Here is a 26,955-nt window from a genome sequence, read left to right on the forward strand (position 1 = left end):
AATGAAACATGAGCCTTTTCACAGTGCACCGCACAAGATTTAGGTTCTGTCAATGTCAAAACAACTAGCATGTTTCCTTGTAGAAGGATCAAGAGAAGGAGAAAGAGCATCAGGAGGAGTAGTGGATGTGTGAATCAAGTTCAGTAAGACGGTTCTATACGGGACGGCTCGCTGAATGTTTTGATACGTATGAAAAATGATTTCAAAGTTAAGCTTTGATCTCCACGGTCACCTGATCTCAATCCAACCGAAAGCATACAGTGTGGGAGATTTGGGAATGAGATTTGACGACGGCATCACTATCATTAAATCACAAAGTTATGTCTTTGGGAGAAAGTTATTCATATTTCTAGTCATTCTGTAGAGACGTGGGAATGGCACAACGTCTTACTGAGACATTTTGTAATGGATTGCTTTCTTAAGTGCATTAAAAGATTATACCAGTAATTGAAAAACTCCAGAACGATGGAGCTATTTTAGACAATCAGACTTTTGGATTAACGACATTGCTGTTTGGTTTTATTATCTATTACCTATTGTCTAGCATATATGTCTTCAAAGTAACCGCTGATCTATTTTATAATGTATCACACAACATGGAACTTACAGTAAGTGCCGACAAGAAACAACTGAAGTCTGCCCTTGGCTGCCTCTGCTTGACTGGTGCTGGAAACACAGGTCACAGGTTAAGCAGGTATATGACCCACTGTTCACACATCCCAAAGAGGGAACCAGCAGGCGCGGCTGCAGGACTTTACACCTCACCACGTGGCCGTTACTTGACCTCTGACCCGGAGAGGGCAGCTTTGTTGGGAGCGGCCCTCTGACCCCTTGTTGGGGTGCGTGAACAGCACACTGGCAGCTGGAAGCAATGTGAGATCATTGCCATTATTACGTAATTAAAAGTAGATTCTGCAAATTACACAGCTAAATGGATTTAAATACTTGCCTAGACTGGCTTGCTAATCTATTTCTTTCTTCGGAGTGGGCGGGTAATTATTTGGGGCTTAAAGGAATCCTTTTACATTTTTACAACTGATTTCCTGATGGGTCTGTGTGCAAAAAAAAAGGATTATTAAGCTTGTAAGATCCCCTCTGGGGAACTGCGCAGTCATTTGTCCTTTGGTGACAGAGATCTAAGTATCTTTTATTGTAGGGCAACTATAACAGGCCCATTCAATCAGTGCCCCCCCCGATGAGGGAGCTGCTTCATCGACTCCTCACCCCGTGCCTCCTTCTCACAGCATCCCTTGTTTACTTTCTGCAGGACCACAATAAAATACAGCGACAACATACTGTGTTTGAGTGTCAAATGACTGCAACCCTGGAACTGGAAAAAGGCTGCATAGCACACTTCTTCTCGCACAGGATGTGGATACATAAAAAATTGGTATCAGCTCCTCAACCTACAGGAGTTTGGTAACCGTTTACTTATTTCACGTAGGTCTGTGTTGGCTGTAGTTGTAGATAACCCGTACAAAAGGACCACCTCTGCATTGTGATCAAGCGTGAGCAATGGACTCATGATGGATAATCTTTGAGGAACGTCAGATGCCCACTTTACAATTCTCTGACCAAAAACATGACCTACATTCTCATCTCTAAAGGAATATTATTAATATAATAATATAATTAATCATTATTGTTATTTAATCTTCAAAACAGGATAACAACCACAGAAAGGTACCGCATTGACTGGAACACACTGGATGGATACAAACCTAAAATCATAATGCCTCTGGCCACAGCTTAAAGGTAGAACATTATTTGAAAGTATCCACAGATCATTGGGGAATAATTTAACAGTCATTAACAAGCCTTTGACATGAAGAGGGTCGGATTTGATAATTCCTTAATTAAAAAAATATTGCTTATTTAATTCAATTGCACCAACATTCAGGACAGGTTTCCTTTTCCATCTCACAAATACAAAGGTCAGGCAAAAATATACTCCGTATGTCAATTTATTTGCATTGTCTAAGGGAGAGAGGATTAACATTTGAGCTTGGACATCTCAACGTTATAAAAAGCTTGCAAAAAAAAAGTATAGAGCAGAGAGACACCGGAACCAAATCTTTTTTTCTTTATCTTCATTCGTGCTTTACATATCAACGCAGTAATGGGCTCTAGGCTTTGGTGGTGCAATTTATTAAGGAGATTAAAACTTAACATTCAAAGAAAAACACCTTCCTCCAAATCTATTAAACCTGTACTTAGTAAAATAGCCTTCGCCTCAGCTATGAAGAACTATTTTCCCATGGAAATCTATTGGTCACAAACTGACCCTGGAGTAACCACAATAGTGTGAACCAGCTGCGGGTTTATCAGGAACTCACTCACTGACATGTTTTTTAACTGTACAGCAGGACTCTGACCTGCCTCCATAATGTGTATTTACAGTAAGAGAACACCATGAAAATGAACATGCAAGGAAAGTGCTTTCACGGGGTCTGCTGACTTATATCTGTGTCCGGGTTGTAGACAAACCAGGTGTCATAGACATCTGCAATATAAGGATCAATGATCTGTCATTTTATGATGGATTGAAAACAATTGCTGAGGGGAGACCACTCAACCACTCAAGCAGTGCGTTACTGAGTGTTACATTTTACAGCATCGTGTCATCCTGCTGCATGTTTAAATACAAATAAATCACTTAACATTCCTCTGAGCCGGGTGAAGTAAACGATCAATGATATAAAACCCAAAGATATGGCATTCTTTATAATATATAACATATAAACGAAGGTAATGTTAAAGCTGGAGCCAGAGTTTTCTTCAAGTTCTTTCCTCTCTACTGCTTTGCCACTTTAGAAGCCACATGCGTAGTATCACGACACCTAGTTTGCACACAGTTTGCACACAGTTTATGTTAAATAATTACAATTAGTTTTCAAACAAAAAAAAGTAAAAAAATCCCCTCATACGTGCAATGAAGTGTCCCCCGTGTGCCGGTATTAAGACGCCAAGGCTCACCTGACCATTGTGAGTCTTGTGAGACACCATGGGAGTTAGACCAGCCTGCCTAGTGACTATTTTTTCCACTTTCCGTTAAACTACATTATTATTCAGTTTTTAAAAGCAAAGATAATATAATATACAGTAAAAATCCTTGTTAAAGTTACTGTGACTTTCTAGTAGAGTGTTTAACACCATTATCAACGGCTGGTCAGCTCTGTGGCAGCAACCCAGTGCTGAAGTGCTGTTATCTCACTTAACACTGCTGTCATTTTGAATTGCTTCAAAGTGGTTGATTGGACTGGTCAGCTTTTGAGTAATTAAAATGATTTACTCCCAGCGTGGCTGTGGGCATGGCCACGCCTAATGATGTCTAACAGAAGGTTGAACAGATCAACAGGCAACGTAAACAGCTTAAAGGTGTGCCTTTAGATAGATAGATAGATAGACAGATAGATAGATAGATAGATAGATAGATAGATAGATAGATAGATAGATAGATAGATAGATAGATAGATAGATAGATAGATAGATAGATAGATAGATAGATAGATAGATAGATAGATAGATAGATAGATAGATACTTTATTGATCCCGCAAGAGGGAAATTTTGGTATCACAGCAGCATGTACAGGAAAGAAAATAGAATAAAAAGATACACATTATATACAATATAATAAGAGAAATATTAAATTATTAAATAAAATAAAATAAAATAAACTGAAACAAAAGAATAACCTTCCAAAAGAGACAATAATAATAATTTGTACAAGGAGAAGAGTAAGAGGAAAGAGCAGCAACATAACAGCAGTACAGGGTTGTTATTGTCATTATTTAGCCTGGGATGATTTATTGTAGAGAGTTGTTGCACTGGGCAGGAATGATCTCCTGTATCGGTCCTTGTGACAGCGGAGCTGAAGGAGTCTGTTGGAGGACGTGCTCCGCTGTCCCTGTAGCAGGTGGTCAGGATTATCCAACATGGATAACAGTTTCTTCAGTGACCTCCCCTCCAACACCTTTTCCAAGCTGTCCTGTTTGCAGCCAATGATGGTGCCGGCCTTCTTAACAAGTTTGTTAAGTCTGTTGGTGTCACCGGCTCCAATGCTGCTCCCCCAGCAGACCACGGCTAAGTACAAAGCACTGGCCACAACAGACTGATAGAACATCTCCAACATCTCGCTGCACACATGGAAGGATCGAAGCTTCCTCAGGAAAAAGAGTCGACTCATCCCCTTCCTGTAGACGGCGTTGATATTGGTCTTCCGGTTCAGTCTGTTGTCAATGGAGACACCCAGGTACTTGTGGTCCTCAACCATGATCACCTCCTCTCCCAGAACCCTCAGCGGTAGTGGAGCCGTTGTCTTCCTCCCGAAGTCGACCACCATCTCTCTGGTCTTGGCCACGTTCAGGAGCAGGTGATTTCTGCCCGCCCACACCACAAAGTCCTCCACTACTGCCCTGTAGTCCTCCTCCCGTCCATCCCTTATACACCCTACCACTGCAGAGTCATCAGAGAATTTCTGCAGATGGCAGGACTCCGAGTTATACTGAAAGTCAGTGGTATATAAGGTGAACAGGAAGGGAGACAGAACAGTTCCCTGTGGAGCTCCAGTACCACTGACAACTGTATCAGACAGCACGCTGCCCAGTCGGACAAACTGTGGCCTGCCTGTCAGGTAGTCAGTGATCCAGGAGACAGTGGACGAGTCCACCCCCACCACCCGCAGCTTCTCACTCAGCAGCAGTGGTTGGATGGTGTTGAAGGCACTGGAGAAATCAAAGAAAGTTATTCTCACAGAGCCACCCTTTCCATCCAGGTGCGACTGGGCTCGTTGCAGCAGGTAGATGATGGCGTCATCCACTCCCACACAAGGCTGGTATGCAAACTGCAGTGGGTCAAGTGAAGATTTCACCTGCGTCCTGAGGCGGGCCAAGACCAGCCTCTCCAGCACCTTCATCACATGGGATGTGAGGGCGACCGGTCGATAGTCATTAAGGCCAGATGGAGTCGTCTTCTTGGGGACCGGAACCAGGCACGACGTATTCCACAGCACCGGGACCTTCTGCTGCTGCAGGCTCAGGTTGAAGAGGGGTTGAAGAACCTCAGCCAGCTGGAATGCACAGGTCTTCAGGACCCTGGGGCTGATGCCATCAGGTCCTGCAGCCTTGTGTTGATGAAGTCTCCTCAACTGTCTTCGAACCTGGTCAGTCGTCACCGAAAGGGGGGGGGGGGTGGTCACGTCGTTAGTTGGGGAAGGGCCCTTTGAAGTGGCCTCACAGTCCATGCCGCTCACCAGGGGAGATAGAGGGGGGAGGGAGGAAGGCAGCAGAGGTGTGGGGGGGTGGAGGAGCCCTTTTAAGTTAGGGGCTCTGTGTCCATGCAGCTCACCAGAGGCGAACGGGGGGAGGGGGAAAGTCAGCTGAGGTGTTTGGGAGGTGAGGTGTGAGGAGGAGACAGATGAGGGCTGTGAGCTGAACCTGTTGAAGAAGCAGTTCAGCTCGTTTGCCCTCTCCACGGAGGCCCCTAGTTGACTCTGTCTTCCCTTGAAGCCTGAGATCTCTTTCATGCCGGACCACACCTCCCTCACGTTGTTCTGCTGGAGTTTGGCCTCCAGCTTCTCTCCTTTAAGTAGTGTCCCAACCCACTAAGCCACCCATCAAAGCCTGGAACAAAAGCAGGGGGGAAAGCAGATGCAGGCTCTACTAGAACCCATGATTCGTCCTGATAGGTTTGTAGCGACAGAAGCGTTCACACCATAACACGTACAAAACCCCATTCTTTACTCACGGGGGGATTACCACCTTCATTATGGAAGGGACCAGGGGACAGCGGGAGCATGAAAGAAGAGATGGGGAAGTATAGATATACAGAAGTGTTACAGGATGAGAAGCAGCCAAGCAGCTGCGGCCCGCTTACACTAGCTGAGCAAGCTTACTGACATCCAGAGAGGACCAGAAAGCATGACCAGAGGAGACGCTTTCTGCTGCATAATGTTCCCCGAGGGCCATAGCTCGGCGCTCTGCTTCGATACTGAAAACACAATGTGACAGGCTGGAAGTTGTCAGACTAGCAGAACCGACATTAAAACAGCAAGACAACTTCTACCACCGGGCCAAGCTAATCTCCATCAGCCGGTTGAAGCGTGTTCTTTGTTTTACGTCACAAATGAAAACCGTAAAAACTGGTATTTTAATAAACGACCGTCTATACCGACTTTTTCCGTTGTATCCTTTGTAGGACTTGCTGTATAAGTCAGCAGATGTAAAGGAACCTGATACAATCACTCCCTGGAAACACGTATGATTGTTCATCAAAGTTACGGCAACATAAATCACATAAAAAAAACAAGGCGGTGACTGAGTTTAGGGATTAGTCTGGTTAGCTGCTGTGCTCAGTACTCAGTGAGTGAGTGATTGTGCGTTGTTGTGAAACGCTCCGCCGGGACAGAGATGTGGGCTTTGTTGAGGGTGGCAGGTGAGAGGGATTCCGTGAGGGAAGGCACAGGCTCAGGCAGGCACCTATTTGAGAGCTTACCCGGATCAAAAAACGCTAACCGTGTTTATGATAGATTAGTAAGAGATATCTAGGTGGAGACGGTGCTTTCAGGGTCCCTCGCCATCCACGCCTTAAATCTTCGGCTGCTCTCCAGCCACGCCGCCTGCCAAGGGCTCCTTTTAGAATGACTTATTTTCCCCGTTAAGATGGTTCAGCTACTGTAGAGAAAAGGGCACCGTCTCTCGCTCTTTAATCTCATGAAGTGCTCTGCGAGAACGACAGCTTTGTTTCTCCGACGCGCCCTGACAAGTTTAGCAAGGCGGTGAGATGCTAAACGACTGTACTCTGAGAAACTCCAACAACAGTTCTCAGCAAGTGACTCTGCATCGGTTTGGAGAGGCCTCAAACACCTCACTAACTACAAGCCCAAAACCCCCCACTCCATGAATGATCTCCGCCTGGCAGACGAGCTGAATGAGTTCTACTGCAGATTCAAAAGTCATGTCCTGATCCCATCCCCCACAGCTCCACCAACCTGCTGCAGTCCCCCTCCCCTCCCTCCCTCACGCCCCATCTATATCACCTTCCCCTCCCCCACCAGCAACGACCCTCTCTATTCTGGAGAGAGACGTTAACCGGCTCTTTAGAAGACAAAATCCCCGTAACGCAGCCGGTCCGGACTCAGTCTCCCCTCATTCCCTGAAGCATTGTGCTGACCAGCTGTCTCCGGTGTTCACTGACATCTTCAACACCTCCCTGGAGACATGCCACGTACCAGCCTGCTTCAAGGCCTCCACCATCATCCCTGTTCCAAAGAAGCCCAGGATCACAGGACTCAATGACTACAGGCCCGTCGCCCTGACCTCTGTAGTCATGAAGTCTTTTGAACGGCTAGTCCTGACCCACCTGAAGTCCCTCACCGACCCCCTCCTGGACCCCCTGCAGTTCGCCTACAGAGCCAACAGGTCTGTGGACGATGCTGTCAACATGGCCCTCCACTACATCCTCCAGCATCTGGACTCCCCAGGAACCTACGCCAGGATCCTGTTTGTGGACTTCAGCTCTGCCTTCAACACCATCATCCCGTCTCTGCTGCAGGACAAACTCTCCCAGCTGCACGTGCCCGACTCCACCTGCAAGTGGATCACAGACTTCCTGTCTGACAGGAAGCAGCACGTGAAGCTGGGGAAACAAGTCTCAGCCTCTCGGACCATCAGCACCGGTTCCCCCCAAGGCTGCGTTCTTTCCCCTCTGCTCTTCTCCCTGTACACCAACAGCTGCTCCTCCAGTCACCAGTCCGTCAAGCGCCTGAAGTTTGCGGATGACACCACCCTCATTGGACTGATCTCTGGTGGGGATGAGTCCGCCTACAGGTGGGAGTCTGACCATCTGGTGTCGTGGTGCAGTCAGAACAACCTGGAGCTCAACACTCTAAAGACAGTGGAGATGGTTGTGGATTTCCGGCGGAACAGAGCCCCACCCTCCCCCATCACCCTGTGTGACTCCCCCGTCACTATTGTGGATTCCTTCCGTTTCCTGGGCTCCATCATCACCCAGGACCTCAAGTGGGAGCTGAACATCAGCTCCATCACCAAGAAGGCTCAGCAGAGGTTGTTCTTCCTGAGGCAGCTGAAGAAATTTAACCTGCCAAAGACGATGATGGTCCACTTCTACACGGCCATCATGGAGTCCATCCTCTGCTCCTCCATCACCGTCTGGTACGCTGCAGCCACAGCCAAGGACAAGGGCAGGCTGCAGCGTGTCATCCGCTCTGCAGAGAGGGTGATCGGCTGCAATGTGCCGTCCCTGCAGGACTTGTTCGCTTCCAGGTCTCTGAAGCAGCTAAAAAGATCGTGGCCGACCCCTCTCAGCCCGGACAAAAACTGTTTGTGCCCCTTCCATCTGGCAGGAGGCTGAGGTCCATCAGGACTAAGACCTCCCGCCACACCAACAGTTTCTTCCCGTCGGCAGTCGGGCTCATCAACAGAGCCGGTCCCCCACTGACTGACTATAACATCCCACCGGTCACTCCCCCTCACACTGCACATGCCACTTTAACTGCAATTCATCACTTTGTCGTCACTCGTCACTTTGTTACTTGTTCGTTAGTGCACTTTTTGCTTAATATATCTTTTTTTTAAACTTTTTTAATATTTAAAAATGTTAACTTTATTCCCTTGTTTTATACTAACCCATAGCCTTATTCTACGAACCCATTGCATTAGCATTTCATTTTACTTTATTTTATTACTTGTGCACTGCTGTCTTGTGTATTGTCACACTGTCTACTGTCGCGCACCAACCGCCAAGACAAATTCCTAGTATGTTTGGCATATTATGGTAATAAATGTTTCCTGATTCCTGATTCCTGAAACAAGCTCCATATCTCACGCGCTTGAGCGCTGCTCAGCATCTCGCCGTCGTAGACGAGCTTCGGCATGTTTGGCCTTGAGCACCGCGTGCAACCAGTATGGATCAACCGATTAACCAATCTGTCCATTTAAATTGTTTGTGCTTCATCAGTTAATGTTTCACATAACTAATGTGCCGCATCATACATATTTTTATATTCATTTCAAACTTGTCAAAATTGAAATTTTTTTTAAATTTATTTATTATAAATGACCTCTCGCGGCCCACCTGCAGTACCTTCGCGGCCCACACTTTGGGAATCGCTGGTGTAGACAAACACGATTTCACCCGTATAAATCCTTTTAGCTCTTACTAGTGACGCATATAAAGTGTTTTGCTTCATTTTACTGAACAGAGTTAATGAACAGGGACACCGCTGGGGATTGCATAATCCGTGCAGTAGCCAGGATGTGACGGTAAAATTCCAGGATTTGATTGGTAGAATATCACTTCACAGACCCAGAGAAAGCGAATTTACAAAGTGCTGCTGTTCATTCAAAATGCTTTCACAAAGCACTGAAGCCCGAAGGTTCATGCAGCCAGAAAATCTTGGGACTAAATAGTAAAAAGACCCCCATAGAAGTACAAAAAGGAAAAATTTAGTAATTCAACTGTCAAGAAGTCAAATTAAAACTTACTGTAGGAGAAGGTGAGGCGTGGAGTGACATCGCTTTCCGTGGCAGCTGCGTGAAAGCAGCCAACGAGGAAGACGGCTGGGAGGTAGAGCCAAGCCATACCCATTGTCCTCAAACCTCCTTCGGACCTCCTGCCAACTTGCAGTGTTTGCCTTTCAGGTTTTTGGGGAATTCATTATTATTATTATTATTATTATCATTATTCATTATTTATTTTCTATGCCTCTCTCTTCCTTTGCGCAGCTCGAGGCTCCTTGTGCACTGTGGTGAAGGGGGGGGGGGACTCCTTAAGGCCTGCAGAGGAGGATGCTGCTCTGGAATGAAGATCTGAGAGCTCAGTACAAGATACCACGTCTCCACCGGTCAGCCTCCATGCAAACGCGGCATTGCCGGGTCTCTGATGAGATCTGTGAAGAATTGAGTGAAAACATAGAAATTAGCATTTTAGGGTTCATTACTGATCTAGATCTGATCGAGAAAAGGGGATTAATTAACTAATTAAAATAACTAAACTACTACTCTCAAAAATTATGATTATTCAGTTTACGCTTTTCTTTTTCATAGTCTTTAAAATTTGCGCAATAAACAAATTGTATGTCCGATTAATAAAGACAAATATCATTGGTTACAGCTCCAGTTCCTTATACAGGTGCAATTTTAGCACCTTTCTGTACAACTGAGAAATATGTCTTTCTCTTAAGAAAATCCCCAAACAATCCAAAATGCCACATGAATTCAACAGTTTAATTGTAAAAGGACAGAATAGAATACATCACACGAATGAGCTTTCAACAGGACCCAGGTCCTACAGGGATTTAGTTATGAATGCTTGCAGTTGGAAATCGGAATTCCTGAATATAAAGGCGTCCAAAGAAAAAATAAATGGGTTAAATATTTCCATAGGCCAGCAATTCAGTTTTTTTTCCTCAAATAAATCCCTGCCGACTTACTTTTTTCGCCCACCCTGTATAGGTTGTCACTGGCGAACCCCTTTATCCACAGCTTCAAAAGAAATTCTTCAGAAAAGATCAGAACAAAGCCGCGAGACAACTGCCGTACCTATAATGCTGATTAAATGAGCCTAGGTAGACGTGGAGGAGAATTCAATACCGACATCTCCATTACAACTGCCAGAGGGAGCTCCTCATTAAATGCAGCCAACAGGAGATTCAGTTTCACGCGGCTTATGGCAATCAATAGCGAAAGGTAGCGAGTGAAGCTTTTCCCGGTTTCTATCACAGGGGCTCCCGACTCCTGTCAATAAGCAGTCCGACTTTTGTTACAAACGTAGACATCTCCCACTCTTAGCATAAAAGATGGCATTTGCAGGAGCAGGAAGGATAAAGGCCAGAGAACAAGACAGAAAGAGGGTTATTTCTACAGCATAGACAGGGGCAGACATGCTCCATTATTGTAGTCTGCAAAAGGTTGTATAACACTTAGTGGAGCTAAAGACAAAGTGCGTCTTGTTCCTTTGGGTTAAGTCGTTTGTACACATCAATCAGAGTTCAAATAGATTCAAATTCATCGTTTGGTGTTGGGAGAACAAGGGCCCCTCTGACAGCCACAAAATCTATATGCAACTCTGCTCTTCACCGCTCTCTCCTGCATGATGCGTAAACTGAATCATCCCTTTCACTCCCAACACAGATGTGATAGTGTGCTCTATGGACGATGCTCTCCCATCTATTTGTCTATGATCTCCTTTCTGTCTACATCCCTTCCAGCAACATATCGGACTCATTGGATCATTTCGACATATTCACTGCGTATGTCAAACCTACCGAGTGCAGATAATAAAACACTGAGGCTCGAATCAAAGACTCAGGTTTAGTTTTAGTCATTTAATACCAATTACTTTCGCAGGACCTTTATCTTTGATGGATGCTCACTGGTGACTTTATAGTCAAGTGACAAAAATACACCTTATCATGATCTTCAAGTCAAGACAGATATGTCATAAGTCTCCTCCCCAAAAACGCAATCGAGTTTTGGGGAAGGTTAACGGAGTTTCCCTTAAAGCTGAGACCAAACTAACCAGTTCCATGAATCAGCGGGTTGGGGCAGCCTGCATGTGGCTGCAGAGGCGAAACCCGGGGCAAATAAAGTTCAACAGGAGCTCAACACTGCTCGCAAAGCATATGCACATGGTAATGATTGAGGAATTCAGGCATAGGCAACTTTAACTAAATGAAACATTACATTACATGTCATTTAGCGGACGCTTTTATCCAAAGCGACGTACAGTAAGTGTATTCAACCAAAAGGTACAAACTCAGGAGAACCAGAAACAAGAAAGTGCAATTTCCTCAAATAAGCCAATTTACAATTTGCTATAGATGAGTGACGTTACAAGTACAATTTAAGTGCTACAATTTGTTAGTCTTTAGTCGAGGTAGAGTCTGAAGAGGTGTGTCTTTAGTTTGCGGTGGAAGATGTGAAGGCTCTCTGTGGTCCTGGTGTCTTCAGAGAGCTCGTTCCACCATTTTGGCGCAAGGACAGCAAAGAGTCGAGATCTAGTCGAGTGTTTTGCTCTCAGTGAGGGAGGGACGAGTAGTTTTGCAGATGCAGAGCGGAGAGTGCGGGTTGGGATGTCGGGTTGGACCAGGTCCTGGATGCAAGCTGGACCCGATCCATTCACAGCACGGTACGTGAGCACCAATGTTTTGAACTGGATGCGGAAACTGAAAGCTTACATGATAGGTGCAATGCAAGGGGAAATTCAGTATTTCTCAGTAAGTTAGAAGTTATCATATTCCAGAATACACTATTGCAGACATAGACATGTTTTACATTTAACCAAACAAGGAGATTCCCAGCAGGTCCTTTCCTGTAAAAAGTTCCTGGTATACAGAATATATCACCATAGCGCTGAATGACAGAGACTGTCCAATGGCAGCACTACTTATAAGACCCTGTGAGTCTTATTAATAGCAGCAGCGCGTATACTGCTGAAACAGGTGGTACCAACATTAGCATTTGCCATCCGAGTAGAGCAGGAGGGTCACGGCTGCCCGGATTCCACACACAGCCTGTTGACTGGAATAGTGTTGACGGATAAATACGACCTCTTGGCATGCCTGCCATCCCAGGAAGCCACCTGTACTGACACACACACGCACGCTGGCCACTAACGTCACACCCCTCAGACAACCCAGGACCCGCGCTCCCAGATGTGGCCTTCAACATGTGATCAGCATTTCTCCTCCAGGCTGCTGAAGGGCTCTCGGGTTAGTGAAGGAGCAGATGTGAGATGTGGAGGACATGGTCTATCAGGAGAGCCTTTAAGGGAGTAACGTGCCCACACGTATGCACAGGCTGGCAGATGTGGCAGGTGACCGATGTGGGAATACGGTGTTGACACAGCTCTGCACCTGTCCTACTGCCTCTCAGGTTACTCATTCCGATCTAGATACCAATCTGTGAGTAAGACATTACAGCACTTCTGCCTCATCTATGCGTCAAAGTGATGTCATCATCATGAATATTACTAATTTTGAAACATAGATGTATTCATGACCGTGAAACCGTGTTCTGTTTACATAGTGTATTGCTTTAGATTAGGTATAATACGTTTCCTAGCAACCACGTTAAACATTAATAATGTCCTCAACAGTTTCTTACATCTGAATTTTTCAACCTGATCAGAACAACTTGAAAGACAAACTTAGTAATGGACTCCTGAATATAGCTGGCGCAACTCAACCCGGTTCCAACGTTAATGTAGAAGTCTGTATTTCTGATTAGGGAACTAAAGATTGACGAAAGACCCTCTTTTTCCTGCACGACCCATTTGAAGTCCAATCCCCAGACCGAGTTAAGAGTAATTAAAGGCTCATTCATCCCTGAGTGAACTGTACAGCTGTAATTATGACCATATGCTATTCCAAAGACTTTTAATTGCCCAATTAAAATCTTATTAAACTATTGAACAGAGATAGGGGACATTTTGAACTTAACAGTTCAGGGGAGTTAAATTCATCAAGCTTGCTTCTCCTTTGGGGATTGGAACACACGGTCAGAGGTTGGGAATTTCATCACAAGCGCTGCTCCTTAAAACTAACCAAATTTGAAGCTATCAGGAATTACAAATGTATCGATAGATCAGAGCACTATGCGGCTGTAAAAGCGGATGAGCGTATTTCATCACCTCTGCCTTTGAAACCTTTACAAGTGCCTAAATCAACCCGGTTCCAGAAGTGAATATAACTGAAATTATATTATATTTCATTCCATTTTCCCTCCACGCTAATTTCCATAACAGATGTGAAGCCGGCAGAAGCAGCTCGCTGATGAAATGTAAAGTTGCAGCGAGGGTAGGTCTGTCTTCGGGCCTGCTATCACTATCAATGCTGGAGTGGGTGAAAAAACGAGCAGCGGGGGCTATAATTGTTTTTGGTACTTGTATGCATCTATGTAGATAGAAATCATCTGAGAGTAACTAATCTCACGTTTAAAATACTAAATTCAATGAAGTCTTTACTACTATGTGAGGGTCTTTGGCCTTTCTTGGCTTTGTACCCTCTAATCCATAGGTCACTAACTGGCGGACCGCGGTCCGGGTCCAGACCCAGAGGCCGTCCCATCCGGACCCGGACTGCCAGCCAAAACAGAAGGTTGTGATTTAAAACCTGACGGCGTTTTTATTTTTTTTACCTGGTCTAGCGAGGCTTCGAGACATCTGGGGGGGAGGAAGCCGTTCAGCATGCAGGTGCCGTTTAAGCTCACAGGAACTAACCCTGACGGTGCTACTCTCCGCTATATTACTTCTGCTGTGCACACTGGTTTACTGGTTGACAGAATATGTTTTACCTTGTCCGTCTCTATTATGATAGGGAGCAAGTTCCGGATAGGAAATAATGGTCTGTCTTTTTTCAGTTTTTTAACTTCACAATACTATATGAATTTAACTTTGTGCTATAAAAATGTATTAACATCTGCTAACAGTCTGTATTCTAGAGTCTGTCCTCTTTTGTTCTTATGTTTAGTTACGATGCAGGCGAAATGAGTTTGATTTGATTCTGTCCCTGCTCAAGGGTCACTTTATAAATAATGTCATGATTCACTTGCCCCACAGAGGACAGATTGGTGAATGATGCAATGTAAGCTATGAGCTCTGGATTGTCCTCTTTCAGTCTTGCTACAGCTCCTTTCTCTCTCCCTATCATAGCAGGGGCTCCATCTGTGGCTATTGAAACCACTTGTGTTGGCTCTATTCCTCTCTTCGTTAACATCTCCTCAATGGCCAGGTAGATATCTTCTCCTCTTGTACTGGTTTGAAGGGGAGTAACACCTAACAGGTCTTCACAGAATGCTTTCTGGTCTGTGTTGAAAAACCTGACCTACACTAACAGCTGAGCATTGTCACAGATGTGAGTGGACTCATCCACAGCTAAGCCTACACATGGTGCCTTATGTATGGCTTGACAGCAGAAGTGATATAGCGGAGAGTAGCACCGTCAGGCTTCCTCCCCTCCAGATGTCTCGAGGCCTCGCTAGACCAGGAGCCACACATCTATAACGGTCTCCTCGCCTGCCCAGTTGTCCTCGCCTCGGCAGGACAACTGGGCAGAAAGAAAGCGGAGATGCAGGGGGATCGGAGCCCTGCAGCCACTCACGCTACACAAAAAGTGCTGAAAGAGGCCATAAAACGGCTTGTGTGCTGTGTCTTAATATGTCATATCTTCAATCCCATGTAATGAATTATTCACACTGTTCTATCTACTGTGCCTCTCCCCTAAAACATCTGCCCTGCCAGCCTGTCTGCCATGTCTGGCTTACACTCTGTACTGCCACAGGAAGCTTTTAGTCCGCTATCCTGCTGTCTCTGTTACATTTAACCCCCTTCCTCTATCTCTATTTCTATCTCTCGGACTAGAAGTGTAATGCATCAATGAGAAAGAGATTATGTTACTGTGTCAAATATCCATCTGCACAACATTTCAACAGGGAAACTTCACAAAAAGTATCCTCAAGTTGGGAGGGGCATGAGTAATCGAGTATTTGATTTGGATGGCACTATTTGTTCAACGCATCGAGTGACAGCGAGTATCATGTTAGGAAAGCGTAGTGACATTGAGGGCTGATCTGCAAAGTGCCGACAAGGAAGCAAATGCGATTAAGACCCCCTCCTGCTCTGCAAAGTAAAGCCATGTGTGCAAGTGCCCTCGACGTGCATTCTGTCAAATAGCCATCAGGGGGCAACTTGTTGCAAGCATGAGAAAATTACATGATTTTTAAGTCAAACTGTGAGTTTACGGTTTCAATGACTAGTTTGCAGTCTTCTTCAATACAGTATGCTGTTCGTCTGGTAACTTATGGTTCCATTCTGAGTAAGATAGATGAGTTTCCTTAGGGTGTAGCTGCCTAGTGGAAAAAGGTTGTTACTTTGCCGTTGTCCAGTCTTGGAGTCTTCAGTTTTCATCTTAAAACAGTTTCATGTTACACATCTCTGGGGAACTGTCGTCTTTTCTGGTCGCGTAAAGGCTTGATGGCCACGGCAGAAATACAGAACTCGAGCCATCAAAATGGCAGCACACAAACAAATGGGTGACGTGACAGCGATCACTTCTTATTCCTTCATTCAGAAATTGGAGTTGAAGTTGAATTATTTATTGAGTAGTCATTAGTCTGGGATGCTGCCTCTGCTGAGTCTCAAAAACCAATTACCTTTACTGTAAACATGACCCCTTCCCTATTGGGAAATCATAAAATGACCCCAAAAGAACCACATGGTTTCTCTAGACTTAATCCAAGCTGGGTCACTTCTCAAGAATACATCTGGATCCCTAATGAAATTGTGATCTGGAGAGTTATTAGTCCATCTAGATGATTACAACAGAGGCTAAATGTTATACGTCTACGGCCCGGTGAGATGAACGAATGGCATTAGACAAAGAGGTAGCTACTAAACACAGGGAAAATCCTGAGTTTAAATTAGTCATAAGGCCATCTACATGTGGGGCAGACGAGACATGAAATATTAAGTTAGCATCTCATACAGTGCAAGATTTAAGGTTCAACAACTCCTGAAAAATCCACTACTTTATATATACAACCAACCATCTCTGGTCCTTTGCCAGAACTATGCATCCTGTTGACGGACAATGACGAAAAAGCAAAAGTGTTTGGTAAAGCATCTGCGTAACGCACTGTAAATCATTGTTACGTTTCTGTAGCACTCGAAAATCTGCATTCAGATGACAGTCACCGCATCCTTCATCTCGCTACATGAATGTCATTGCACACGGCCAGTTTTTGTCGAGCAGACAAATCAAAGTGAGACGTATGTTCAGAAGAAGTAAGCAGTAACCAAACAACTATAACATCCCTGTGATATTTAAAAGGAATAACAGTAACATAATAATAAAGCTTCAAGTCATTTCTGATAAAGGATCCAAAGGAGATGAGAAACCACTTCACGCCAAAATGTGAGCCAGCATGGGATCCGTGTCATCTTTACCATGGAAACCAACATCATACTACAGCACATGCACACACGCAGGGAGCAATTACCATGGCATCCAGCTCCGTGGCGACAAGAAGCTTTCTGCGACCAGACCAATTCACTCAGCAGCTGACTGGACACTCAGTCAAAACCTCTGCCTATCACTCCATAATTCACTCTCCTTTTCTCTACTTCCCTCCTCCTTTCTTTTTCTTTTCTACAATACACTCCATTTGTCACGACCTAGAAAGATTACCTCTGCAGGAGCGGCTCTGTGTCGGCTGGTGACAGAGGAGGAGAAGCTCTGCAGGGATCCCGAGAGATGCAGCTGAACCGGCACCGCAAGCATGCACACATCCACAGCCACAACCACCACCGGCGAGAGCAGCAGCAGCAGAAAATCGGAAGGGGAGGGGAATGAAATGTTTAAAAAAAAGCAGGAGAGGGGGTTGCTTTATCAGCAGCAGGAACATTACATCATGGGCTGCCTCTGTGCAAGGGTGGGAGAGGAGTGGACGAAGAAAAGGGAGGTGCTCCTCGTATAGCCGCATTCTCTCCGTCAGCGCTGAGCTCTTTTCAGAGCGTGCACAAATCCAAATTCAATATTTATGAACTGGTAACGGTAAAAGCCTCTCAGTGGTTAGAGGCAGAGCAATGAAATAATCAGATCAAGTGCTCTTAATTGCGTATGATCACTGGGGTTTGTTGTCAGAATGGATATAATATGATGCATACTATAATGTGGCTTATCCTTCCGGGGGCTGTGTGTGTGTGCGTGGGAGTGTGTATGAAGTGCATGCGAGCCCACTCAAGGTCTTTTCTTTGTGGTAATTCGATTGCGTGACAAGTGATTGCTTACCAGTGCTCAAAGCGCACGCTGCTATTCAACCTCTGCAAAAGGTCATCTGAGATTTCACGCAAGAGCTGTCAGTGGATCTGAATAGTTGTTAGAACAGTCATTATATTTAAACATAGCCATCACAACCAATTTGTCAAAAATTGCTGCGTGAATATGCCAATGCTTCGAGCACATCTGGGAGCCAGAGTCCACCCATATTGGGACGGACGTAATGGTCGCCTATTCCCAGTGCTTGGCTGTTAACCACTTAAACGCTGAGATACCCGTCTCTATGCAGCTTGGAGGTTTTACACATTTTGAATGTACTCCATGTTGGATTCGGAGACAAACTCGTTACATACATTCCCTGCAAACACGTCCACTTGGGGCCCACATGGGGCTCACTTGGGCTAGTTGGGCTTCGGCTGGGCATGGGCTCAGAGTGGGCTTTGTTGTTGGGCCCCACATGGGAAGTAGATGGGCTAAACAAAGTGGGCTCCAGCTGGGCTCCACTCCTTTAGAAGATATTAGGAGATGTTTTCTATATAATAGAAATAGATATAAATATATAGTTTTTATACTATTATATAATATAATATATTATATTTCAAATTTCTGTAGTTTTTGCATTTTTAGTTTTTGATAGATAGATATTAATACTTATATATTATTTTTATATATTATGTTTTCATATATAATTATTCAAAATTGATAATGTCAGACATGGATGCTATTTTTAACAATAGCCACTGGGCTAGGTCCACATTTTACACAAATTTGATTAGACTATTAAGCTATTTAGAAGCCATAGCAATTTAATAGTGGTCTTAAGCACTACGACTTTCAACAGACAAGTTTGCCACAGCAGGTTTCCCACAAAATGTTCAAACCCTAAAGAAAGCAGTGCGCACTCTGTGCAGCGCACATCCGGAAAGCTCCGCCCCCATCACCGAGCGAAGGAAGTTTGCCTAGCAACAACTTTTCCGCCTTTGAGTCTGCTGTCCGTTAAGAATCCATTACGGTGTCGTGTGGATAAAAGACAGGTAAGAGAATCTGCCTCAATGTACGATGATATTACCGTATGGTGAATGTTAACAAAAGCTTTTTTTAGTTAAGATGCCAGGAACTAGCTTTAGCGAATGTAACGTTATCTTTCTGTAACGTTAATTAAACCTGGTTAAAGCATGGCATTGAACAGACGAGTTTAATTTATTAAGTCAATGCCATGCATATGTTGAGCTTTATTTGAGTGGTTGACTTGAATATACTGTTTAGAAGGATTTGGTTGTGAACTTAGCAAGGCAGTCTAACAGGCAAGCTGTTAAAAAAAATGCCCATTATCCGCTTTTACCACCTGGTGGCATTTTAATGTTTGCACTTGTGGCATTTACAGTTAAAGCAAAAACACAGATGAAAGTCCATTTGAATGTCAGCAATTTTTTATCGGCTAGGGTGTCGTGCGAAGGCACTTATTCCCGCCAGGATTTGCATTCTGGCTGCGGGAGCACGCAGAGAAGCGGAGTTTAACTGCTGTACTACAAATTCACCTCTTAAATGGAACAAATAGCGAAGGGTTTTCCATAGTAATAAGGGACTCCTCTACATAAATATGTTTATGTGTCTGTTACATTAAGGCAACATGTTGTTTAATGCGTCGTTTAGGGTTGCCAACTCTCCCAACCCCAAACCAGGGACACTTTCGCGGGTTGCTAGCGGTCGACTCCGCGCACACACTGGTCGGATGCGTCACCACAACCGGGATTTTTTTGCGCGTCATTGACTTAGGAGGCTGTGATTGGAAAACGGGACTGGAGCTGTCCCGGACGGGACAAATCAAAATTGCCCATAATTCGTGATGTCCCGGGTAATACGGGACGGTTGGAAAACCCTTCGCCATTTGTTCCAACGACGCTGTCATTTAATATTGTGGATTGATGACTGTGTTTTCCATATTGCCATATGCACCTCAGCTACATAGGCCGACTGATACAGCGGTTTTCCTGCATTTTTTCGCGGTCCCCGAAGCCTTATTTTGATTGGTGAATGACCGCTAGGCGAAGCAGAGAGAGAGAGAAAGAGGGCCCTGGCCGCGGAAGGGATGCCTTTTAGTCAAAATTATATAAATGAATAAATACGTAAATACATGAAATAGGCATTTGAAATACATCATGAAATAAATGAATGACGCAATAAATACATAATTATTAAATACATTTAATTATTTCATGGTACTTTTATTTCATAATGCAATAAATACATAAATATTAAATACATTTAATTATTTCATGGTACTTTTATTTCATAATGCCACTTTTCATTTCATGGTACTTTTATTTCATAATGCCACTTTTCATTTCCAGAGTCTTTTATTTCATAATGCCACTTTTCATTTCCAGAGTCTTTTATTTCATAATGCCGTTTTTCATTTCCAGAGACTTATTTCATAATACCGATAGAAGTAAAAAGGCTCTATCAGAGTCCTGCCTTATGTTCTCCTGACAATTGTGACTATGCTGAGGAGATTTTGAAACTCTTTGTAACATATTTTGCTGCAATTTATGGCACTGAATTTGTCAGCTATAACATGCATTCATTGATCCACCTAGCTCAAGATGCACGAAAATTCGGCCCGTTAGATAGTGTTTCAGCTTTTCCCTTTGAGACCTTTTTAGGTTAGCTGAAAAAACTTGTCCGTCGGCCTCAAAATCCTGTCGAACTACTCGTCAGGCGGATCCATAAGAAGCAGAAAGTGGCAAGCCAAAAGACCACATCCGTTTTCAGCCCACTTAAACTGTACTTTTTCAGGACCGTTGATTAATTCAATTGCAACATGGGAACAACACAGGCGTTACAATGATGGCCAGACACTGATCTTCTCCTCTCGTGGCGATGACTATTTTTCTGTAGGGGGAAGGATTCTTATTATGCGCAACATTTTGTCCCATTCTGGAACTGTTAAAGTCCTGTGTAATTTCTTTGAAACTGCCAAATCCTTTTTCACCTATCCAATGGACTCATCATGCCTTGGAATTCTTTTTGTTTTTAATTTATCTGAAGACTTGCAGCTGTTACCTGTGGAGGAGTTAAAAAAAAAATTGTGTTATTGCCACTCAAGACTGGATATGTGGCAATGCCACTCCTGCACTAATTTTTTATTTTTTTTTGTATGTATTTTTTTTTCTTTAAGCATGTTCCCTTTTGCAATAGTAGACTTTATGAATAATGGAGGATTGGCAGTTATACCTACCAAATGGTTTATCGGGCCTGAGGAGGATGAATGCTACTGGCCACCACCAAGAATGAACATGGCAAAGGCGGTCATAGAGCAACAGGACCCTCACACTGACTGGGAGACATACAAGTTGACTGTCAAAAGAAAAGTCAGTAAGGTGTCCATTTGTATGAGATTATCTGAAATGATGAGTTCACTGTTGATTCGGTTTAAATTAACTGAATGAAACTAATTGCCACTCATTTGTTCATATCATTTGTCACTCATTTGTTCCTATGTTGCTTTGTTTCCTAAAGCAACATATGAAATTGCCCGCACAAAATTAGTCGAGTATGAAGAGAACACAGATGTACCAACCGAGTCCGATTCTACAGAGAAGACGGGAAGGGGGAAGCGCAAAAAGAGGTGAGGCTATTTGAATTACTACTACTAAATGGATGATGAAAATTCGAATTTCCCAATGAATAAGAAAGGACAAGTTTTGTGGGAGTTTTGTTAAGTGTATTCAGCTCAAAGCTGTCAGAACGAGGGAGGTAGACAACAGATACAATTAACCAATAAATAAAACTAAATGTAATCAATTAATAAAAGTAACAATCACATGTTTAGGGGGAAAAAGAGATGTATACAAATGGATGTGTGCATGCCTGATGGGGGAATGGGGTGTTGGAACAGATGTTAAGGATCCATGTGAGCCTCTCTTTTGTACCCAGAATGTTGTCATACTATATAGATCAGTAATTGAAATTCTCTGGTTGAAATGTGTAAAAACCCTGTGTATAGTGGTATCACCTGTTGTCCACAATGTTTTTTTTTTTTTAACCAACTGTTTTTAAAATGCTTTAACTCGTTGATTGTGCTTGTACATTATACATTTCTAGGCGAGTGATTTTGTCCAGTGAGGATGAGGATGATGACAATTGGTCCGCCAGCTAAATCAGGCCTACACCTCCATCCACCCTCAGGTAATCACCTCCACACTGTAATTTTTTTTAACCTTTTTGGTGATGATTGTTTCCTTTGATTGGATGGATAGTATTTTTTGTGTTTTTTTTGTTGTACAAAATTCTCACAGTGTGGATTTTTGTACAGTGCACCGGCTCCATCCTCCCTCAGATCTGTGCTTCCACTTCCACTGCCTCCACCCACCCTGAGGTCTGTGCAGACACCTGCACCACCTCCATCCACCCTCAGGTCTTCACCTCCATCTGCTAGGCCGACACTTCCACCACCTGTGGGTAACCTTAGATGGCCCCATGTTTCAACCCATCATCACGTCACCAGAAACCCCTCGAAGGCAAATCAGGGAAAACATGTTTGTTCGCATCTTAACGCTGCTTGAGGAGATAAAAGAGACACAAAGAATCCAGGGGAGGATGCTACAAACGCTTCTACAACAGCGTGGCAACATGAGCACCACCGTCTCTTCTACCCCAGAGGGTTTGCCCTTAAAGACAGTTAGGGATGTGGAAATCATGGAAGAAAAACTGTCAAACCCAAACTTCATGTCCGAACTGGTATGTATGTTAAGTCTAGGGTAGTGCAACTCAATTAAATTGTTATTGGTGGGCTTGCAGTGAATTTGATCTGAAACTCCCCAGGTGGGCTCACACTAGGGGTGGAACGGACACAGAAGTCATGGTTCGGTTTATACTTTGGCTCAGACATCATGGTTCGGTACAATGGAGGGAAAAGCAAAAAAAAAGAAAAGCTGTTATTTTTATTTTGCATGTCTCAGGCTAAACCTAAACGGTTTTAAACCGTGTGTGTGTATGAGAGGATTTTGGTTGAGTGACAGTTGTAGGTTACAGTTTGAGTTCATAGTTTGACAGAAGCACAATGTTCCGCATTACATTAATTTGCACGCAAGTTTTATTTTTTTTTATACCGTATATTCTCTGTAAAATCTGTACCATTTTGGTTCAATACAAATACATGTACGGTTCCACCCCTATCTCACACCCATGCTTCTGGCAGTTATTTCATGTTGAGTGGTTTGCTCCAGTGAGCAATATACTCTAGATAAATTTGCTTTGTATTGCCTTTGTTCCCCCTCAGGTTGCAGCTGTGACTGACATAGGGGGGGGGGGACTGTTGACGAGGCCACAAAAAGGATGATGACCTTTCTCCTAGATCATGGCCTATCCAGGCAGTATAACTTTGTGGGCCGAAATGGGAAGAGAGAGTTCAAGGCCTTAAAACTGTATGAAGTGATATATGGTAGGTGTTCATGTGGATCATGTTTTAAGTTGTACTGATAAAAGAAAGGTGTCACAATAGCCTAACATAATAAACATGTCGATTTTAAATATTGTTAATGGAGCGTTTGTTGTCCTCGCTAAGCAGTGTGTTCGCACATGTCTCTCAGATGCTTAGCGTGTGTTTAAGAGAATGTGTGTATTTCTAATAATAATCTTAATTTATATAGCGCTTTTCTTAAAGGAATAGTTCACTTTAAAATGAAAATTCTGTCATCATAAACTCACCCTCATGTTGTTTCAAACCTGTATGAATTTCTTTCTTCTTCTGAACAGAAAGGAAGATATTTAGAAGAATGTCAGTAACCAGACAGTTTCTGAGTCCCATTGACTTCCATAGTAGGGAAAAAAATACTATGGAAGTCAATGGTACCAGAAACGGTCTGGTGAACTATTTCTGTCTTTACAGTCTTAGCTGAGAGTTGTGTTTGCACATATGAAGTAAGTGACTGCTATATTTGTTTCTTGAAGGAGGCTTAAAGAAAAACGGCATGACCAGCCAAATCACCCGTAAAGATGCCGAGAAGGCCGTCTCCAAGTGGCTCATTGGTGCTAGGGACCGGGGGGGTAATCGACAGGCCTGACTGGCAACCCCTCAACAAGGACTTCAGGCTTCAGGCTCCTTAGAGTTGGAAAGAAGCTAATTCTGTCTGTGACAGTAAGGGAACATTGCAAAAGCATGTGATTAAAAAAACGTGATTAATTGTATCACTGGTCTATAACTCTTTGTTATTGTAGTTTGTTGTGGGACCCGTTTTCAATGTTTGCTAAAAGAAAAACTTATGCTATTTATTATTTCTTTTAACTCAAAATCATTGGCCATGGCTCATTTTCTTTGAAGAACATAAAACAATTGCTTATTTTCAACTTGGTACACCCTCCTACACATAACTATTACATATGTGGTGTTCGGCTCTACTGAACCCGAGAATAATAATTGTAGGTGCCATGAAACGTAACTGTGTCCTCCTAACTGGGCCAGCTGTGTGTGTGTCTTGTCTGTGTGCAACTGCTATTCCCACACAAAGTTAAAAAATTGTTACATTTCAAGCACTTTCACCTGTTCTGATTAAGTTCTAAGAAATGAGCACCAATAATGATCAAAAGTCCGTGGTTAGATTTTTTTATCATTTAATTTACCTGTTTTCTCACCAAAAAAACTATTATTATTAACTATGATCATAATTGTGATCTCACCGGGGTAAATGGCGAATAAGAACCATAAATGATGTTTATACCATTGGTAATATTGAGCTAAAGTAAACATCTGTTACGTATTTTTACATAAATTGTTAGGGCTGTACTGATTTAAAAGCCTAATAATGTGGTGGGTCCACCAGACTCGGGAATATTGGCTGTGTAACAAAAATAGTTCAACAATATTAACTGACTGGGCTGACTGTAAAATAAGCCCCAAAAATGAATTTTTTAGGCTGGGTAGAATAGCAGGGACTCATAATCAGCCCACATGGGGCCCAGCTAGTGTGGGCTAGTGTGGGCCCCAGATGGGAGAAACCTGGGTTGCCCATGTGGGTTTTAGCTAGTGCCCATGTAAAGCCCACCTTAAGCCCATCTGCGCTTGCCCACACGGGGCAACCATGGAACCCCCGGAAAAAATTAACTGGGCCCCACCTGGGCAGCCCACATGGAGGCACACTCGCCAGCCCATATCCATCCCCACGTGGTTGTGTAAGGTTCAAACCATTCATTTAATTGCACCAGATTCAAGGATGAAGTGGATGCTTTTTACTGTTCATTTCATAAACTACACTAAAGTCTTTTTTTAAGCTTGTTTTTGTTTCAATCAATACCTTTTTCATCCTTACGTTGAAATGTGCTACATGGCTTTTTTATGAGATGTGCCCATAAGATCTTTAGAATAGAAACAATGTCATCTCACTCACAACACACAGACAACAGGAGGAAATAAAGAACTACTGTATGTGCAGCAAAGACCCTAATAAGGGTTACAGTGGAACTGAAAAATCAATCCAACTGCTCTCTCCGTCTCTCTCTCGTGTTAAAACGAGCACACAGCATCCCTCACATAGCGAGTGTTGTAGGTTTAGCTGGAATGCAGACTGTACTCGGACAAGTCTGTGTGATTTCCAGTGTGTGAGACGCTATTCATTGGGTGAGGCCTGAGGAAGGAGGATTCCCCAGAATATAAACACCACTCCAGTTGGATCTGACCTCTGCTAACAGAAATTGACTGAACCCCTTGTGACCGCAGGGGACAACAGCCTTGAAATATTGTTGCTGCAGCACAGAGACTATCATTCTACTTTCCCAACAAGCCACTCGCTCTCACTGTTGCAAACAGATCAAATCACTGTAAATGAGAAAAGGGAAAGAATACAATGACTCTAGCCTACTGAGGGACGAGGGATTGACCTTGACATCAGTCCTCTGAAAGAACAAAAAGCCATTTCTGTCACGACTGGACAATGGCCCTGAACCCAAATACACGACTCGCAGGCAAAGTTCAAAAGAAATCAAAAGTTTGAGACAAGACGAACTGGCACAGGACAAAGGGAGACGACAATATACACATAGGATAGGGGCACAGGTGGAAACAATCAGGTGCAGGGCAGACAATCAGACAAGGACACAGGAGGAAAAGGCAAGTTGCCTCATATGAGAGGGAGGTACATTTTCAAAATAAAATAGGAAATCACAGGACATGAGACAGTTTTACCAACGCCGTTTCCTGGGCATGACATTACATTACATGTCATTTAGCTGACGCTTTTATCCAAAGCGACGTACAATAAGTGCATTCAACCATAGGGTACAAACTCAGGAGAACAAGAAACAAGAAAGTGCAATTTCCTCAATTAAGCCAATTTACAATTTGCTATAGATGAGTGACGTTACAAGTACAATTTAAGTGCTACAATTTGTTAGTCTTTAGTCGAGGTAGAGTCTGAAGAGGTGTGTCTTTAGTTTGCGGTGGAAGATGTGAAGGCTCTCTGCGGTCCTGATGTCTTCAGAGAGCTCGTTCCACCATTTCGGCGCAAGGACAGCGAAGAGTCGAGACCTAGTCGAGTGTTTTGCTCTCAGTGAGGGAGGAACGAGTAGTTTTGCAGATGCAGAGCGGAGAGTTCGGGTTGGGATGTAGGGTTTGACCATGTCCTGGATGTAAGCTGGACCCGATCCATTCACAGCATGGTACGTGAGCACCAATGTTTAGAACTGGATGCGGGCAGCCACCGGTACCAGTGAAGAGAGCGGAGGAGTGGAGTAGTGTGGGAGAACTTAGGAAGGTTGAAGACCAGTGGAGCTGCTGCATTCTGAATGAGCTGCAGAGGTCGAATGGCGGTGGCAGGGAGACCAGCCAGGAGGGAGTTGCAGTAGTCCAGGCGGGAGATGAATCAGTACCTGCGCTGCCTTCTGAGTGAGAAGGGGACGTATTCTCCTGATGTTGTAGAGCGTGTATCTACAGGATCGCGTTGTCGCGGTGATGTTGGGAGTCAGGGAGAGTTGGCTGTCGAGTGTGACGCCGAGGTTCTTAGCAGTCGAAGTGGGCGTTAGTACGGAGTTCCCAAAGATGACTGTCAGGTCCTGGGTAAGCGAATCTTTTCCGGGAAAGAGAAGTCAGTGCAGATGCCGCAGTCGCTAAAAAGATGAAGACCAGCAGTTTGCATCTCGTACTGTCGTCTTGAAATAGTGGTTTTAA

General features: G+C 43.9%; 1 long non-coding RNA gene and 1 pseudogene across 2 annotated transcripts in view; one reads left to right on the plus strand and one right to left on the minus strand.

Moving 5' to 3' along the window:
• Nucleotides 1-17,331, minus strand: part of LOC120812280 (semaphorin-4B-like) — a 32,310-nt pseudogene extending 14,979 nt beyond the window's left edge. Inside the window, exons 1-2 of the transcript XR_013455201.1 lie at nt 17,205-17,331; nt 9,505-9,908 (exon numbers count right to left, since the gene is read on the minus strand). The product of XR_013455201.1 is annotated as a semaphorin-4B-like (transcript). The remainder of the gene's footprint in view (nt 1-9,504; nt 9,909-17,204) is intronic.
• A 1,844-nt stretch (nt 17,332-19,175) lies between these two features.
• Nucleotides 19,176-25,068, plus strand: LOC120812196 (uncharacterized). Its single transcript, XR_005710539.2, has 6 exons — nt 19,176-21,166; nt 21,315-21,423; nt 21,900-21,983; nt 22,111-22,535; nt 23,077-23,238; nt 23,748-25,068. It is a non-coding gene; the product is annotated as an uncharacterized LOC120812196 (long non-coding RNA).
• Nucleotides 25,069-26,955: the final 1,887 nt, after the last annotated feature.

Source organism: Gasterosteus aculeatus, chromosome Y (assembly GCF_964276395.1).
Source record: "Gasterosteus aculeatus chromosome Y, fGasAcu3.hap1.1, whole genome shotgun sequence".
Taxonomy (NCBI): Eukaryota; Metazoa; Chordata; class Actinopteri; order Perciformes; family Gasterosteidae; genus Gasterosteus; species Gasterosteus aculeatus.